Raw genomic sequence first — 16,939 nt, 5'->3', positions numbered from 1 at the left:
TCCAAGGTCTTTGCTCATTTATTAAAGATTTGCAATGTCTGAATATCCCACCCTCTCCCAACCTCACCTGATTCGTTTTAATTTCCAAAAATGCAAATTACATTTTTGGCAATAAAAAAAGTTTAATGGTTATTATCACTAGAAATTATTTTCAAGGAACATGTAGCTAGAAGAGGATGTTTCTCCACATACCCTCAGAATGCTTGCAGCTCTGTAACTGATATCCTTTTGCCTGTGTGTACATTCACTAATGACCATCCAATGCAGTGATGCATAGATTGTAAATTTAATATATTTGCAAGTATATAATCATTTTTCTGTCACCATGTGATTATCATAAATATGCATTTTTTGATACAGCTCCCTCTTTTTTCATTTTACCTTTTGACCCCCGTCACCAATTTCTGCTACCTCCCCATCCTGTGCCTCTGGCAACTACCACTGTCTTATCTGTACCCATGAGCTTGGTGTTTTTGTTTGCTTGTTTCAGGTTCCACATATAAGAGAGATCATACAATTATTGTCTTTATCTGATATATTTCACTTAGTGTAATGCCATCGAGATCCATCCACGTTGTCACAGATGGCAAGATTTCATTCTTTTTTATGACTGAATAATTTCCATTGTACATTTATAACACAATTTCTTTATCCATTTATTTATTGGTGGACACAGGTTATTTCCATATCTTGACTATTGTAAATAATGGTGCAGTGAACATGGGGGTGCATATATCTTTTTTTTTTTTTTTAGGAAGATTAGCCGTGAGCTAACAACTATTGCCAGTCTTTTTTTTTTTCCTGCTTTTTCTCCCAAAATCCTCCCAGTACATAGTTGTATATTTTAGTTGTGGGTCCTTCTGGTTGTGGCACGTGGGATGCAGCTTCAACATGGCCTGATGAGCGGTGTCATGTCTGCGCCCAGGATCCCAACTGGGGAAACCCTGGGTTGCTGAAGTGGAGAGCGTGAACTTAACCACTTGGCCACAGGGCCGGCCCTATTTCCTTTTCTTTCTAAACAATTCTGGCTAAAATATCCAGTACATTGTCAAATAGAAGTAGCAAGAGCAGACATCCTTGTTTTCTTCCTCATTTTTGGGAAAAAATATCTGGCCTTTCACCTTCAAATACAATATTAGCTGCGGGTGTCCTATACTTGCTCATTATCAGGTCCACAAATTTCCTTCAAATCCTGGTTTGCTGAATGTTTCTATCATGAAAGGATGTTGAATTTTGTCAAGTATTTCCTCTGAGTCTATTGAGAAGGTCAAGTCATTTTTGCTTTCAGTCTATTAACATGATGTCCTACATTAATGGGTTTTGAGAGGTTAACCCAGTCTTGCATCCCTGGAATTAATCCCACCTGGTCTTGGTGTATAACTCAGGTTGTTGCTGGATTAGGTATGGTATTAGTTGAGGGTTTTTTTTGACTCATACTGAAAAAGGAAATAGATCTGCAGGGTTTTTTGGTGATACTTTCGTCTGATTTTGGAATCAGGATAACACTGGCTTCACAAATGAGTTTGAAGTGTGTTGATTCTGTTTGGGGGAGATTTTGTGAAGAATCACTGTTAAACCTTAGCTGTATGCTTTGGAGCATTCTGCTGTGAAATCCTCTGGGCCTGGGCTTTGCCTTATGGGTAGCTTTTGTTACTAATTCCACCACTTCACTTCCTATAATTCTAATCAGATTTTCTGTTTCTTCTTGAGTCACTTTTGTGTATTTCTAGGAATTTGTCCATTTCATCTAAATTATCTAATTTGTTTGCAGGCAATTGTTCATGTAATTTCTTTATAATCCTTTTTATTTCTATAATCTCAGTAGTAATATCCCCTCTCTCATTCTGATTCTAGGAATTTGAGTTGACTCTTTCTTTAGGTCAATCTAGCTAAATTGTCTATTTGTTCTCTATTGTTAATCTTTTTGGTCTTTTCATAGAACCCACTTTTGGTTTCATTGATTTTCTTTATGGATTTTCTATTCTCTATTTTCTTAATTTCTGCTCTATTTTTTATTATTTCCTTTTCTCCTTACTTTTGGTTTTGTTTCTCATCGTTTTGAATGTATTAGGTAAAAGGTTAAGTTATTGATTGAGTTATTGATTGATTTCTTTGTTAGTTTATGCATTTATGGGTATAATTTTTATCCATATAGTGTTTTTGATGTAGCCCATAAACTTTGGTATATGGGGTCCTCGTTTTCATTCATGAACAATGTTTTCTAATTTCCTTAATGATTTCTTTCACCTATTGGTTATTTCAGAGTGTCTTGTTTAATTTCCTCAAATGTGAATTTGCCCAAAGTTTCCCAAGACAGTAATTTCTTTTCTTTCTTTTTTTTTTTTTTTTTTGAGGAAGATTAGCCCTGAGCTAACATCTGCTGCCAATCCTCCTCTTTTTGCTGAGGAAGACTGGCCCTGAGCTAACATCCGTGCCCATATTCCCCTACTTTATACATGGGACGCCTACCACAGCATGGCTTTTGCCAAGTGGTGCCATGTCTGCACCTGGGATCTGAGCCGGCAAACCCCAGGCCACCAAGAATCGGAACTTGGGAACTTAACTGCTGCGCCACCAGGCTGGCCCCACGTTTTTTTTTTTAAATACTTTATTTTTCTGCTTTCTCCCCAAAGCCCCCTGTACCTAGTTGTGTATTTTGAGTTGTGGGTCCTTCTAGTTGTGGCATGTGGGACGATGCCTCAGTGTGGCTTGATGAGCAGTGCCATGTCCGCGCCCAGGATTCGAACTGGAGAAACCCTGGGCCACCACAGCGGAGCACACAAAGTCAACCACTCGGCCGTGGAACCGGCCCCAAGATAGTCATTTCTAATTTTATTCCATTGTGGTCAGACATCTTACTTTATATTTTAAATTTTAAAATTCCTAGCATTTTAAATTTGTGAGGGGTTTTTTATGGTGAGGATATGATCTAGCCTAGAGAAATGCCCATGTGTGGCTGAGAAGAATATGTGTTCTGATGTGTAAGAAGTTGCACACCAGACACCACACGCCTTGTTCATATGCCCCAGTAATGATTCCACATTTGGAAAGCAACTATAATAGACACCCCAACCTATTTAAGTTCACGATATTCTAAATTCACTCTCCATAGTTTTTAACAAACAAACACGCAAATTAAAGAAGAAGGTGATAAAAAAAAATACCCCCATATATTTCAGGTTTTGATGAATGAACTCACCTCTCCAGTTCCTCCATGGATAAGGTGTTACTTCTGGGTTACAGTCTTTTTTGGGGAACAGATCAAGAAGCACCCACTTGGCCTTTTGCACCAGAATATGCCTCACTAAAAGTGTTAGGAAAGCAACATATGTATTTTGCACACTAATAAGTACGTCTGTTTTCATTACGCATCTTGGGCCCAATGAGCTAGTCTATTTTCATAATTTTGTTAAACATTGATAATTTATAATTTTTGTAAGACTTGTGCATGGACTTTGAACATTGTTATTGGAACATTCATATTTTGTTTTTGATTACTGAGAGCTATTTAAACTATTGATATTATCTTTTTCTCTATATTATTCTTGAAAATGTTTTCCCAGGCAGTGTGTCTATATCTTTTCTTATTATCAATGATATCTTTACATTTTCTAGTTTATCAAATTTATTTAAGTTTTCTTTACATTTTTCTTAGAATGTCATAACTTCGACTGCCTAAGTGTGCAGAAATACTTTCTGATGTTTGCTTTCAGTATTTTCATTTTATCTTTTAAAATATTTAACTCTTTGCTCCATATGGAACTTTTCTGGATGTAGTAGATAGGAGAGTTATAGATTGCCACAACTCAGCATCTATTTTGTTCCATCCTTGTGTCTGTTTATAGACCACCAAGCATTTATCTGACTAGTCCATGGTTTCTCAACATTGACACTACTGACATTTTTGACACGATAATAATCTTTGCCGAGGTGACTACTTTGGGCATCAGAGGATCCTTAGATATCTGTAGCAGTGGTCCTCACATCCCACAGTTGGGACAGCCAGAAATGCCTCCAGATGTTGCCAAATGTTCCCCAAGAGGCAAAATCACCCCTATGACAAACAGCTGGTCAGTTCTTATGGTGGCAACAGACCATTAAATTATCACAACTCATTAATTTTTCTAATTGGTGCATCTAGTGAAACTTGTTCATCATTTTTTTTTCCTTTTTCTCCCCAAAGCCCCCCGGTACGTAGTTGTATATTCTTAGCTGTGGGTCCTTCTAGTTGTGGCATGTGGGATGCCGCCTCAGCGTGGTTTGATGAGCAGTGCCATGTCTGCGCCCAGGATTCGAACCAACGAAACACCAGGCTGCCTGCAGCGAAGCGCGCGAACTTAACCACTCGGCCACGGGGCCAGCTCCTGTTCTTCATCATTCTTTATTTGAAATCATTTCCTGAATACCCTTTGGACCTATTTTCAGAGATATGCTTTAGAATTACTGTAATAAGAGGCAGAAACAAAGATCCTGATGCAAATTTAGGGGAAATGTCTTTAAAAATGTGGCTGTGTGTAGCGAGACCTGCATCTTTGATTCAGGAGTCTTCTAAGCACCAAAGTTAATTATATATCTGTGGCATTGATGCCTCTGTCATCTCATCAGGAATCACACATGTGATTCTATGAGCACATGTGTGAAATTTTTGTGCATATCGATCTCACACATGGCATTAGGCCTAAACCTCCAAATTTATTATATATTTTGCAGGACATGTGATTTTAATTCAATAAAATGTGTTGTTATGTATAATGTATGCATTTAAACAATATTCACAAAATTGACCCCTTATCAGTTCCAGTAATTTTCCAGTTATTTTCGCTTTAGCTTGTCAAATAAACAATGCTATTATTTCCAATAACAATAGTACTTCTTCCATCTTATTCATCAGGTTGATCATTGTGTTTTCTGACATGAGATTATAGATGAAAGCAATGATAAACATTTGGAGTGAAAAAAACATCTTTGATTGTTGTTTAGATTGGTTCCTCCTTTGAATGAGCGGAGTCACATACATGAGCTCCTCTTCATGCCCTGCTCCCAAACGTCTTCTATGAGTACGAGGCTGGCCCAGCAGTCATTATACCTTACAGTGACCATGAGATTTTAGCCCCCAAAAAAGACTAGAAATACTGAGACACACTGCAGATTTCAAGAAAAAGCAAAGGCAATCTATTCCATAGTGGGGATTTTAATAATGCTACTGGGGAAGAACAAAGATGTTTCTGATTCTCAGAGAGGGTCTGTCCTAGTTAATGAACCATTACTCCTAATTTCATAATAAGAGGTGAAGGGAGCTCAGTGGCAAAGCTTGGTCTGAGTCGGGCAGCCTGGTGATGAATCCGAGCCCCCTCCTGACTGCCTGTGTAAAGTCACAGCCGTCACTCAGCTCCCCTAAGTCTCAGTTTCCTCTCTTATCAAATAGGATCATGCTGGTGCTTCCCTGTTAGAAGTCTGTGCAGATGAAAAGCAATGAGCCAGTCCCCCTAAGGTGCTGAGTGCCGTGCCTCACACTCAGTAAGCCTCCCCAAAGTGCCTTTATTATTAGTGTCAGCGTTCCTGTTACGATTCTCACTGTCATTCTCATCATCATCTTCATAACGACTTAGAAAGCAGAATTCTCTCAGTGGAATCTACATTTTACCCTGCAGATGACCCAATGGTTCCTTGACATGTAAGGTTGCACTGGCCTGTAAGTTTACTGAAAACTAATGCTTTTAATAAAGTTCTGTGCTGACCACTTTGATTTCTTCTATGGGTGTGTACTTTCCCGTACTTTGAAATCTTCACTGGATAAAAGCTGTGATAACCAGTTTTTGGTAATTTATGCCTTCCTCACTAGATAGAACAATTGATTCTTCCTCCCACCACTACCTCAGACACCATGTCATAGTTCAGTCAGACCAGGAAGAAAAAGTAGTTTTAAAAGTGCAAACATTCATCTTGATGTTGTGCCATTCAGAGGTACTTAATGCTTCCCAGCAAAAGAAGGATCAGTTGCTCTCTCATTTTCATTCAGAGCTAAGAGCATGTTCGTTCACAACCTCGAGAGTTTGGGTGACATCTGAAACTGGCTCCTGTCCACGGAGGGCATGGAGAGACTGAGGAACGAGGCAGATGACTCCAGATGGGGAGGTGGCAGTTTTAATAAGCAAGGGAGTTTATATGTGAGGCTTGTCTTAGGTGGTGCAAGATGAGTAGATTTCTGCACCCACCCATCAGAATCTTAAAATTTTATATAGAAGCTTTAATTGGGCTCAGTAACATGTACAGTCCAGATGGTCTCAACAACACATTATTCTCTCCAGGCTGCATCCTTGAAATAGCTCTTAGTTCAGGAACGGTGGGTGGAATGTATAGTCCAAGGACAGGGGATGGGAAAGGAGCCTCCAATTGCCCAAGTCTAGCTGGAGGATCACCCAGTGGTCACATCCTCTCAGTGACCTCCAACAGAGCATCTTCCATTAGGGCCATTTTTCAAAGACATGGAAAACAATCTCGCTCTCCATACCTACAAATAACTTCCTCTGCTGCTGCTGCTGCTACTGCTTTTTTTTAAAGATTGGCACCTGGGGCTGGCCTGGTGGCACAGTAGTTAAGTTTGCACACTCTGCTTCTGCAGCCTGGGGTTAGTCCATTCAGATCCCGGGTGCTGAACATACACACCACTTGTCAAATCATGCTGTGGCAGGCGTCCCACGTATAAAATAGAGGAAGATGGGCATGGATGTTAGCTCAGGGCCAGTCTTCCTCAGCAGAAAGTGGAGGATTGGTGGCAGATGTTAGCTCAGGGCTAATCTTCCTCAAAAAAAAAAAAAAAGGAAATGTTGGCACCTGAGCTAACATCTGTTGCCAATCTTTTTTTTAAAATTTATTCTCCCCAAAGTCCCCCAGCACATAGTTGTATATCCTAGTTGTAGGTCCTTCTGGTGCTGCTATGTGGGACGCCACCCCAGCACAGCCTGATGAGTGGTGCCATGTCCGTACCCAGGATCCGAACCAGCGAAACCCCGGGCCATCAAAGCGGAGCGCACAAACTTAACCATTTGGCTACAGGCTGGTCCCTCCCTGTGCTTCTTAAGAGGAGCTCTTTGTTTGGCTTACAAGAGCTCCTTGTAGGATGCATTTTGAGTTCTCATGGGCTTCCCTCAGTGTACGTGGATGCATCAACACTCTAAGTGTATTCTAGCCCTCATGTTTGCCATGATGGAGATAAACAGGAAGCACATCCTCTTACTAAACACAACCTTAAGATATCATGTCTTAGGCCGGCTCCCTGGCCAAGTGGTTAAGTTTGTGGGCTCCGCTTGGGCAGCCCAGGGTTTGATCCGGTTCAGATCCTGGGTGCGGACACGGCACCGCTCACCAGGCCATGCTGAGGTGGCATCCCATATGCTACAACTAGAAGGACCCACAACTAAAATATGCAACCATGTACTAGGGGGATTTGGGGAGAAAAAGCAGGAAAAAAAAAAAGATATGTCTATGATGCTGATCACAGTGGTTAAAGGATCTTTGAGAGCACCATGATGTGATCTCAAGACAGAGTAAGACTGTCCCTGTTACCTGTGAGAAGCAGAACAATTTATCAATTCATCAGTGCAGGAAGCACAACCCTGGTTTCTGACCAGATGGGGCCACTACTGAACTGTACAATTCCCACAGATGAAAATAAAACTAGGGTTGGGAAGGGCATTGATGAAATGTAGTTTCCTCAGCACCATGTTTCTGAGAGTGAGAGCAGAGCCAGACTCATGCACCTTCCCAAGGTGAGTGCGTATCATTAGTATGGTGTGTCGTTTATTTGCGGTGGACATGAGGAGTTAGGTTATAAAATTTAAAAAACAGAGGCATTCCTGACTTAGGAAATCAAAGTGATTTCCAAGAAAACTGCTTCTAGACTGTTATTTTCCAGACAGTTCTTAATGGGAAGATGAAAAACAGATAACAAAATGGAAATATCTTCTCCATCTCTCAGTGCTTGCTGCTGAATATCCACAGAATTTTCTTCCTACACTGGATGGTGACTGATGCATGATGCTACTGCCCAGCAGCGTCCTTCTTGTATGATGAGCACTGGTTGCAAACTGGGCCCTTCTTTTCTGTTTTCGTTGAGATCACTTGTGGTTCTTTAGCTCTGCCCTTCAGTTTCCATGCATCAGATGGCCTCCAGGGATCCTTCTGTCTCTGGGCATGGTGGAGTTATTGCTGAAATTCAGGTGGACTTGGGAGGGGCATTTTGACTCAAATGATATCAAAGATGAGCATTTCCTTAGGAATTGGGAGAGGAAGTTGTTAGAAGTGGTATCTTTGCAAACTATATGAAGAGGATGCCTGTCCTGGAGTGATTCTGACATCGTCAGAATGAATGTTACTCTCTAGTATCATAGACTCACCAATCAGTGAGATGATTATTTAGATGAAATTCAGTTCTTTGATAAGTCTCGTTACAGATGGATTAAATAGTGTAACCACAAGTAAGGTGTGGGTCATGACCACAGAGAATGATTTCACCACCAGTGAGAAAGAGTCCCTGATTGTATTTTCCATGGGATGCAAATATATTCATGTCAGAAACATTTTCTAAAGTTAACCATTCTGAATACCTAGAAGTCACTTTTCTTCTGAAATGATGGCTTGTGTTTGCTCCCAATACTGTTATTCTGAATCTGATTGAAGTGTTGGAAGGATGCCCACCTAATGCATCCCTGATGTTGTAACTGAACTCAATGGGTTTACTTCTTGGTGATTGTGGAGCCAAACCACAACCAAGGCAGAAGTAGGTGAAGAAAGGTTTATTACTTGCACAAGCAATGGAGAACACCAGGGATCTCTCCCAAAGCAGTGCCTCCCCAAACATGGATTTGGGGGCGGGGGGTGGTGTCCTTTAATTGTTAGATCATAGTACAGTTCTCGAGTATTTAGTTAAGGAAAAGATGGGAGGTAATGGTTTATTGCCTAATGGTCATGTTTCTTTCAGTCTCATGGGTAGATGCAGACATGCTACTACATACATCGCATGACCTAGAAATGGCTGCTTGGTCCTCCCAGAGGAGGAGAATTTAAACTATTAATGAGATTTTAATGGGCATTGTTCACTTTAGTTCACTGAAGAGCAGTTTGAGGAGGCTAGAACTGGCTTCAGCTAGCTTGCTTGTGGCAACCTTCTGTGGTTAGGCTCTTCCTGAAACTTTCCATCTGCAAACACTTGTCGACAAAAATAATCCATAACCAATCTATAAATGAACATTTGGGAGAGTTTATTCTGAGCTAAAATGTGAGGACCATGGCCTGGGAGAGTCCTTCTGCAAAGGAACAGAGCACTCCAAAGAAGCGGGGGTATACACTGTGGTTATATACCTTCAAAGAGGGTGTTTCACATATGATTGAAATGTCCCTCTTACAATAGTCACAAGATTGCCCTGTTGGCACAGCGTTTGATGGACACAGCAGTGTGGGTCTGCTATCTCAGCGGGCGTGGCAGGAAGCAAGTCTATTGTCTCCAGCTGGGTGGTCACAGGTGAGCGCAGCAATCAGTTCCTAGCCTAAGGAGAGATGCAAATGCCAACTTGGGAGGGGGAGGGAAGTTGCACCTTTATCTCAAGGGCCTTTGTTCTTGCCATAGGAAATGTCTAAAGCAGATATACAATGCGTGCTCAAGGGCCACGGCCAGGACCTTTTGGAAAAACAAGGGCAGGCCGAATTAGGTTTACACCAAATGTCTTCCTCACATACTCCAATATATCCTATTGCTTGCCATTTCTATTTGTCACACTCAACAGATCATGTTAGTTTTTATCAGAGCCTCCTACCCCCTTCTTTGCCTAGTTGCCTGGTCACAGTATCCGTGCCTGTGTACCCATTTGGCAAAACTATGTCACACTCCAGTTGCCAACAAAGATCAAAATGGAAAGAGACTAATTATTGCATATGGTTAAGTGACCTTCAGTTGTGTGTGTATGTGTAAAGAATGAAGAGTTCTCGGAGTTGCCTCCCAGCACTACCTTTCAATGCAAATGTCCCTGCAGGGGATAACTTCTGACTCTCAGTCGGCTCAGACACCTAAACTCAGGGGTTGTCACTCAGACACAAGGGGGCGAGTCTTTTGAACTGTCCAATCAGAGGCGGCGCCGGGGGAAGGTGGGTGGGGCGAAGCTCCAACCACCCGGAAGTTGCTGCTGCTCCAGCCGCTCTGGGGACCGCGTCTCCCCGCTGTTAAAGGCCCCACGTACCTCTGCCAGTTCTGTCGAGTTGTGACCCGTACCCACCGCGGGAGTCGAAGGAGGCATGCTAAGGGACGCAGGAGGCCTAGAATGGCGAGCCTTCGGGCGGAGTCAGGATTTAGGGGAGGTGTATCTGGCCAAACGTGGACTCCCCTTCTCGCTCCTGCCCTGCTCGGGTCAGTTGTCCCCTGCCCTTAACGGTCCTGGTGGCTCTGCCGCAGCCTCTGTCACCCTGTGACCTGCACTGGCCGTGGGGCTCGTAGGAATGACTCAGGGGACCCAGGAGATCTAGAAATGGTGAGTGTGCGGCCCCGGGTGAGGACACGGCAGGCGGGGCTGGTGGGAAGCGGCGGCGCGGGCAGCGTGGGGGCGGGGCCGGCAGCCGGGCCCGGGCGTCCTGCGGTCCCTGCGCGCGGCGACTTGGGCCGGAGCGTCTCTGGGCCGCTGTGCGCCCGCAGCCCCGCGTGTCCCAGAAGGTGCGGGGCCCGCGGGAGGGTCCGCGGGGCGGTCGGACCTCGGGCTCCGGGGTCCGTGCGCGGAGGGGCTGCGGTCTGTGGGGTCCCCAGGGCCTCCTTTCTCCTCGGAGGGCACCCGTTTTCTCTGTATTTTCCATATATTGGTGGAGCAGGCTCTCAAATCTACAACCCTGTCCCCCAGTCTAGGTCTTCCTAGGACTGGCGACAAATGCCTAAATGTCCAGTCTCTCCCCAAATTCCCAAATGCCAACTTCCTGCCTTCGATTCACACCATTATTAGCAACTGTTTGTTTTTGGTGGATTTAAAACAGATCCATAATTTTAATTATCATTTTCTCACAGTCAATGGGTGGCTGTTTTTAAAAGATTTCTTTTGTGTGTGTGGATATTTTCCATGAGTGAAAAGCAGCCTCTCACCACCTGGAACTACGTTGTATGAAATCCTCCTGCGTCTCCCCCAGGATCTTCCTGGGTGCAGACATCCTGTGGGAAGTCCTCTGGGTGCAGATTCCTCTTGAGAAACCTTCCTGGATGATCTGTCCTGTCAGCACTGTCCCCACCTGGGTTAGTCACCTTTAAAAGATTTATTCACTTTATTTTAGCCTCAGTTTTTCAATGAATAAAAATTTATTTATTCAATATGACTTGAAAGACAATATGAAATATTTCCAAAGAGACAAGAAAGAGGTGAATTTCAGAAAAAATAAAATATTCCGGTTTTATATTGCATGTACTAAATTCTTTCCCTTTTTCCCCTCCCATTGTGTATACTAATCTTCTGAAGTCTGTTCTTTGATTTTGAGTGAGTTTGAATGGATTTCCATGGCTTAGACTTGCAGACCTGAAGTGTTCAAGTATGATCAATAGCTTATTTAAAAACTACTTGTCATGGAAATAATATTATATTAACATTGTTTTTTTTTTCCCCAGAATGCAAAACATTCTCGTGGGTTTTCTTGTTGAGCCAGCAAAGTGCGATACAGTTATCTTCCCTGATTTCCACATAGAGACTAGCTTGAGTGTTTTAGCTAGATTGTTCAAACACTGGGTTTGCGTCCTTTAGAATACCAATGATGGTCCAAAAAACTCCAATGGGGCAGAGGCCTGAGGGCAGTGTCTTTGAGCTAAGGCCCCCTTGGACCTCTAAAGGGAAGGCCTTGCAGGCCCAGTTGTCCTTCCTGGGGAGCCTCCCCCTGCAGGTGTCCTACTGCTCACACCCCCATGGAAGGAGCCTTCATCCTGAGAGGAGCTGCAGAGCCCTGGAAAGCTGGGGGTGCACGTGCTCCTGGGGTGGGGAGTGATGCCCTTTCTGAGGTTGTCACTCTGGATTCCTTGGGCCTGTTTCTAGACATAATTGGAGTTTTGTATCCACAGTGTGGGTGCACTCAGAGAGTAATTTGTTTACACTGAGAAAGTCTGTGAGAGTCAGGAGCTCTGTGTCCTGGATTAGGGCCCGTTAATCAGGAGGTCCATTTGGGTCAGAACCTTAAACTGAATCCAGCTGAGTTTCCTCACTGTGAGAATGGGAGCCTGAGAGAGGGAGCGTGTGCACTGTTCCCTGGGGAGAGGAGGGTGTGTGGGGCTCCCAGAGCTCCTTCCTGTGGCTGCTCAGGTGCCCTCCCCTCCTTCTCCAGGGACTGACCCCCTCCAGGGTTCTGTCTCCACGAGGAGAATCAGGAACATGGGACCTTCTGACTGTGGCTTTCCTTCTGTCCTGTGAGAAGCAGGCTGCTCATCTGAGCTGATTCCAGTGTTTGTGTTTTTTTCCTTTGGATTGCTTTATTGATGGACTAGGGCAGCCCTTTGGCTCTAGTTTCCCTTAGCACTCGGGCCCTGAGACTGTAAGTTGATGGAGAGATAGGAGGTGAGGAAAGCAAGAAATTTATTTCATTTTTTGATTGGTTTTCTTTCATGCATGTCTCTAGAGAACATATTAATTTAAAAGGCTAAAGCAATTAAATTCTATTTCAATCATTGTGAGGAAAACTTCTGAAAGCTTCTGTATATCTTTGAAAATCCAATACAGTTAAGGGTTTAAACTCAAACCCTGATTGTATTGTAATATATAATATGCCACTTATTCCTGAAAATACCCCAGTGAGAGATATAGGGGGAGGACAAACGAGGATGCTGCATGTCCTTTTAGTTAAAAAGAGATCTGAAAATTTTATTTTGTCTGGTTTACACTTTTGTAACTTAGTGTTTAAAGGAATTACATCTTAGAATGGTTTCCTATGTACGAGAGTTAAAATTACAGAATATAAATGTCTCTGTTTAAAAAATCAATCTGTAAGGCAGCAAAGTCTAACTTGAGGAGGCTCACTGCCAACATATCCTGGTCCCCTCCTGCACTGGTAATCAGTAACATCCAGATACACAGTTTTGATTATTTTTGAGCCCCTGTTAGTGTTTCTTTTTATAAATCAATTGAGAATGCATACTTTTCCTTTCCACTTTGTCCTTGTAGTGAGCAGTCAGACTCCACATTTTTGGGTGACTGCTCACAGCTTAAGCCCCACCCACCCTCCTCCCCTCGTGCCCCCACCTGGACAAGCTGAGGAGGAAGCCTGGGTGCTCTCTTCTCTAGAGCAGGCAGGAGATTCCACCACCCCAGCCCCTGCCTGTGTGCAGAGCTCTTGCCCCGGCCCCACCCCCAGGCCCAGGGAAGCCCCAGGCCAGGCTCCATTCCTTGCTTTCTGAACCCTGACAGAGCTGCTTGAGAGGCCAGCCCTGCCCTCCCCTCAGACCTCTGTTATGTGAGTCCTATTCTCTGTGTGTGCATGCTGCATTGGCATGAGTCTCAACAAGGGAACCACCCCTCTGCAGGTGACCATAACAGTTGGTGCCCTGAGCAGCATGTCCAGACATGACCCCACCTCTGGGTCTGTCTTCTCTTGCTCTGACTTGTTCCCCTGCTCTGCTGCCTGGTGGCACCATGCACTGTGGGCTGCTGCTTGCTGGGGAGCTCGTGCTGGGAGCTGTGCTGCCCCGTGTTGCATTGTTGACCTTACCAGGCCACAGTTCTAGGTTCAGCTGACCAGTGTTGGCAGTTTCAAGAATTTCTAGGCATTTGAGAGCAGGAATATGGGATTGGGGCCTCCTTAAATGAATCCTGGGTCAGTGATTTGTTGGGATTTTTCTGTGTGTTAGAGTGAAGCTGTGACAGAAGCTGGGTTGGCCTTTCATGCCTGAGGGATGAAGGTGGTAGACAGGGACTATACCCTTTGCAGGAGGTGGGTCCATCGGAGGGTCACTGCGGAAACAGCAATCATTTAAAAGAAAGGTAAGAGGGAGGGAGAGACGAGCTGTAGGTGGCAGGCTGAGTCCACACTCCTGATAGCAGAGGGCTTCCCATCACCCTTCAGTACCTCTGCTGCTGCCCCTGCCTCTACTGCCACAAAGATCCTGACCTTCAGGGTAATGGGGGACAACACCCATGGCTCCCCTGTTGCACAATATATCAATTCAAACCTGACTTAAGCCCCAGGTTTAAACCCTATAAAGCAAACAGTGTCAAGGGTGGGCTCCTCACCCTGATGGCACTGTTTTGAGGCTCTTGGGTGGAAAAAAAAATTATAAATACCAGGGTAGAGAGGAATCCCCTCCCCTGAAATCTATCCCATGAGGAAGATAATGAAACAGGAAAGATCAGGAGGAAGGAAACGATAGGTAAATTCCTGAAACAAAGGTCCATAATTTGACCCAATTGGGAATCCAGAATGTACTGAAAGAATTTACATAACAAAACAGATGGAGGTACACTGCTTGCCTTTTGGGCCTCTACAACATAGGTTCTGAATTACTTTTGCTCTCTGATGTAATGCACTAGTTCAGAAACCTTCAAGCACTTAATCAACCCTAGGTATCAAATTGCAGTGATACCTGGGGTCCCACTAAATTTAAGGAAGGTGCCCCTGATGATCTTAGGGGTGTTAGTGAATATAATATAGAAGACAAATAGAAATGTTTCATCTTTAGCCATCAGAACTATGGTCTTGCCTAAATTCTCCATGGTCATGGCCTTCATTGTCCTAAAACATCCCATAGTGAGCTGGGAAGCTGTGATCCAGTGAATAAGAATTTAAAATTAAGTGAAGTGTTTGCCACTTATAAATTAGCATGACAAATTAGGACTCCAAAGATGATATGCTTCAAATCAAGTAGTTAATATGGCCCAATGTAAATTACACAGGACGTTGAAGGATTGAAAACTACAGAAAATCTAGTTAACGAAGGGTTGATTATTCCCAGTGCTGCTTTTTTTTTTTTTTTTAAAGATTTTATTTTTCCTTTTTCTCCCAAAGCCCCCTGGAACATAGTTGTATGGTTTTTTTTTTAGTTGTGGGTCCTTCTAGTTGTGGCATGTGGGATGCTGCCTCAGCAAAGCCTGATGAGCAGTGCCATGTCCACGCCCAGGATTCAAACTGGCAAAACCCAGGGCCACCAAAGCAGAGCACGTGAACTTAACTACTTGGCCATGGGGCTACCCCCCAGTCCTTCTTTTAACAACTCAATTTGTCCTGTTATATATAAACCTGGAAAGAGTGGATGACCCCTCAGAGTGGTTTACCTCAACTCGAGGCTGTGGCTGCACCACACAGACCTCTGTACCCAGTCCCCACAGTGTGGAAATTATGGATTCCATCCAGTCAACAATTGATAAGTATCCTGTTCTCACAGATCTGGCTGAGTCTGTTCTGTCCAGTCCTGTGTCCACAGCCTCTCAGCTGCACTTGGCCTTCCCTCTGAGGGACATGATGCCCCTTTACTGGGTTGTCCTCATGGATCTTCCACAGCTGTGCCCTCCCACAGTCATTGCAGGCGGGGTCTGAACTGCATCCTGGTTTCTCCAAGAACACAGGTATGACATTACATTAATGACATCTTGTCTGAGGACATTTAGGACATACAAATATTGTAAAAACGAGCTCACAAAAACTGGATGGCACATTGTCACTCATATGATGTGAGGCCCTGACAACTTTGTTAAATTTCTGGAAATTATTTGATAATCTGAAACTATGAAGAAATAGCTGTTGTTTCCCTCAGCATCCACAGCATCTCCTGGGTTCTTCTCCTGTTCCAGAGGTAACATATTTCTTGTATTCAAATTTTATTTGAGCCTATTTGTGCTGTTGCGTGCAAATTTTCCACCTGGAGTGGCACCCCCTACCACAAAAGTCTGGAGACTCTCTTTAAATTGTCATACAACCAACTCTCCTGTTAGTGCCCTCAGAGACTCCTTCACTATAGAGGCCTCAGTGACCTTCTGTCATGCCTTCTAGGGTACCCATGGTGGCCTTAAGTTGTCCATGGGCTTCTGATGGAAGAACCAGCCCTAGGCCCACAGTATATGTCATTAGAGCTGCAGTGACCTCTACTTACAAGGCTGTCCTGCCAGTAGATGGCCCTGAGCATGGGACCATGTATCGAGCAGTCCGTTTTGACTTGTGACCTGGGAACAGCACTCCAGGAGCTCAGCATGGTTATGGAGACCCCCTGGAGACATGATGAAGCCAAACCTGGGCCCTCTGGGATATCCTACCTCCAGGAGGAGGTGATATTCCCTGTCTTCAGTCTCCTGCCGGGTAAAATGGTGTTGAAAGAGGTCACCCCTTTCCCAGAATCCCAGGCTCCCTGGGGAGCTCCTTAGGACTCCCTAAGTGTAAAGCAACAGGAGTTCCTAGACTTTGGGGATGACATCATCACATTTGCACAAATGGAGCCCAGGCGGAGTTGCTGCTTTTCATGTCTTAATTGTGACATCTCTGATGGACTGGACACAAAGGTCAACGCACTGACCACACAGCAAGCATTCATCGTAGCACTGCCCAACATTGGGCTCCAGCTGCAGACATTACAGACTATGGGCGATTCCCTGAGAGTTGCCCCTTTGTGGTAAAAGGACTCTAGGAGTCTCTTGCCTCACAGTTACCTACAATATAAATCAAAGTAACACTTGTCTCTGCGCATATGAAGGCCACACACAAAGTCTCACCAGGACACTCTGTCCACATGGGAGTTGCAGACACTACTGATAGTAATGAAGGCACTCATTTCACTTCTCAGAATATACAGTGCTGGGCTCTTAACAAGGCGTTCAATGGAAGTTCCTCCTCTCTTCCAAGTCTCAGGGTGCAGGCCTCAGAGAGAAACTTAATGACTTATTAAAATAAGTTCAAATTAGTTGAATGAAAGATGGTCTGTTTCTGTCATCAGTCACTCACCAGGGGTGAATAT

This window comes from Equus przewalskii, chromosome 6, assembly GCF_037783145.1.
Source record: "Equus przewalskii isolate Varuska chromosome 6, EquPr2, whole genome shotgun sequence".
NCBI classification, from domain to species: Eukaryota; Metazoa; Chordata; class Mammalia; order Perissodactyla; family Equidae; genus Equus; species Equus przewalskii.
Note: the sequence above shows the minus strand (reverse complement) of the source record.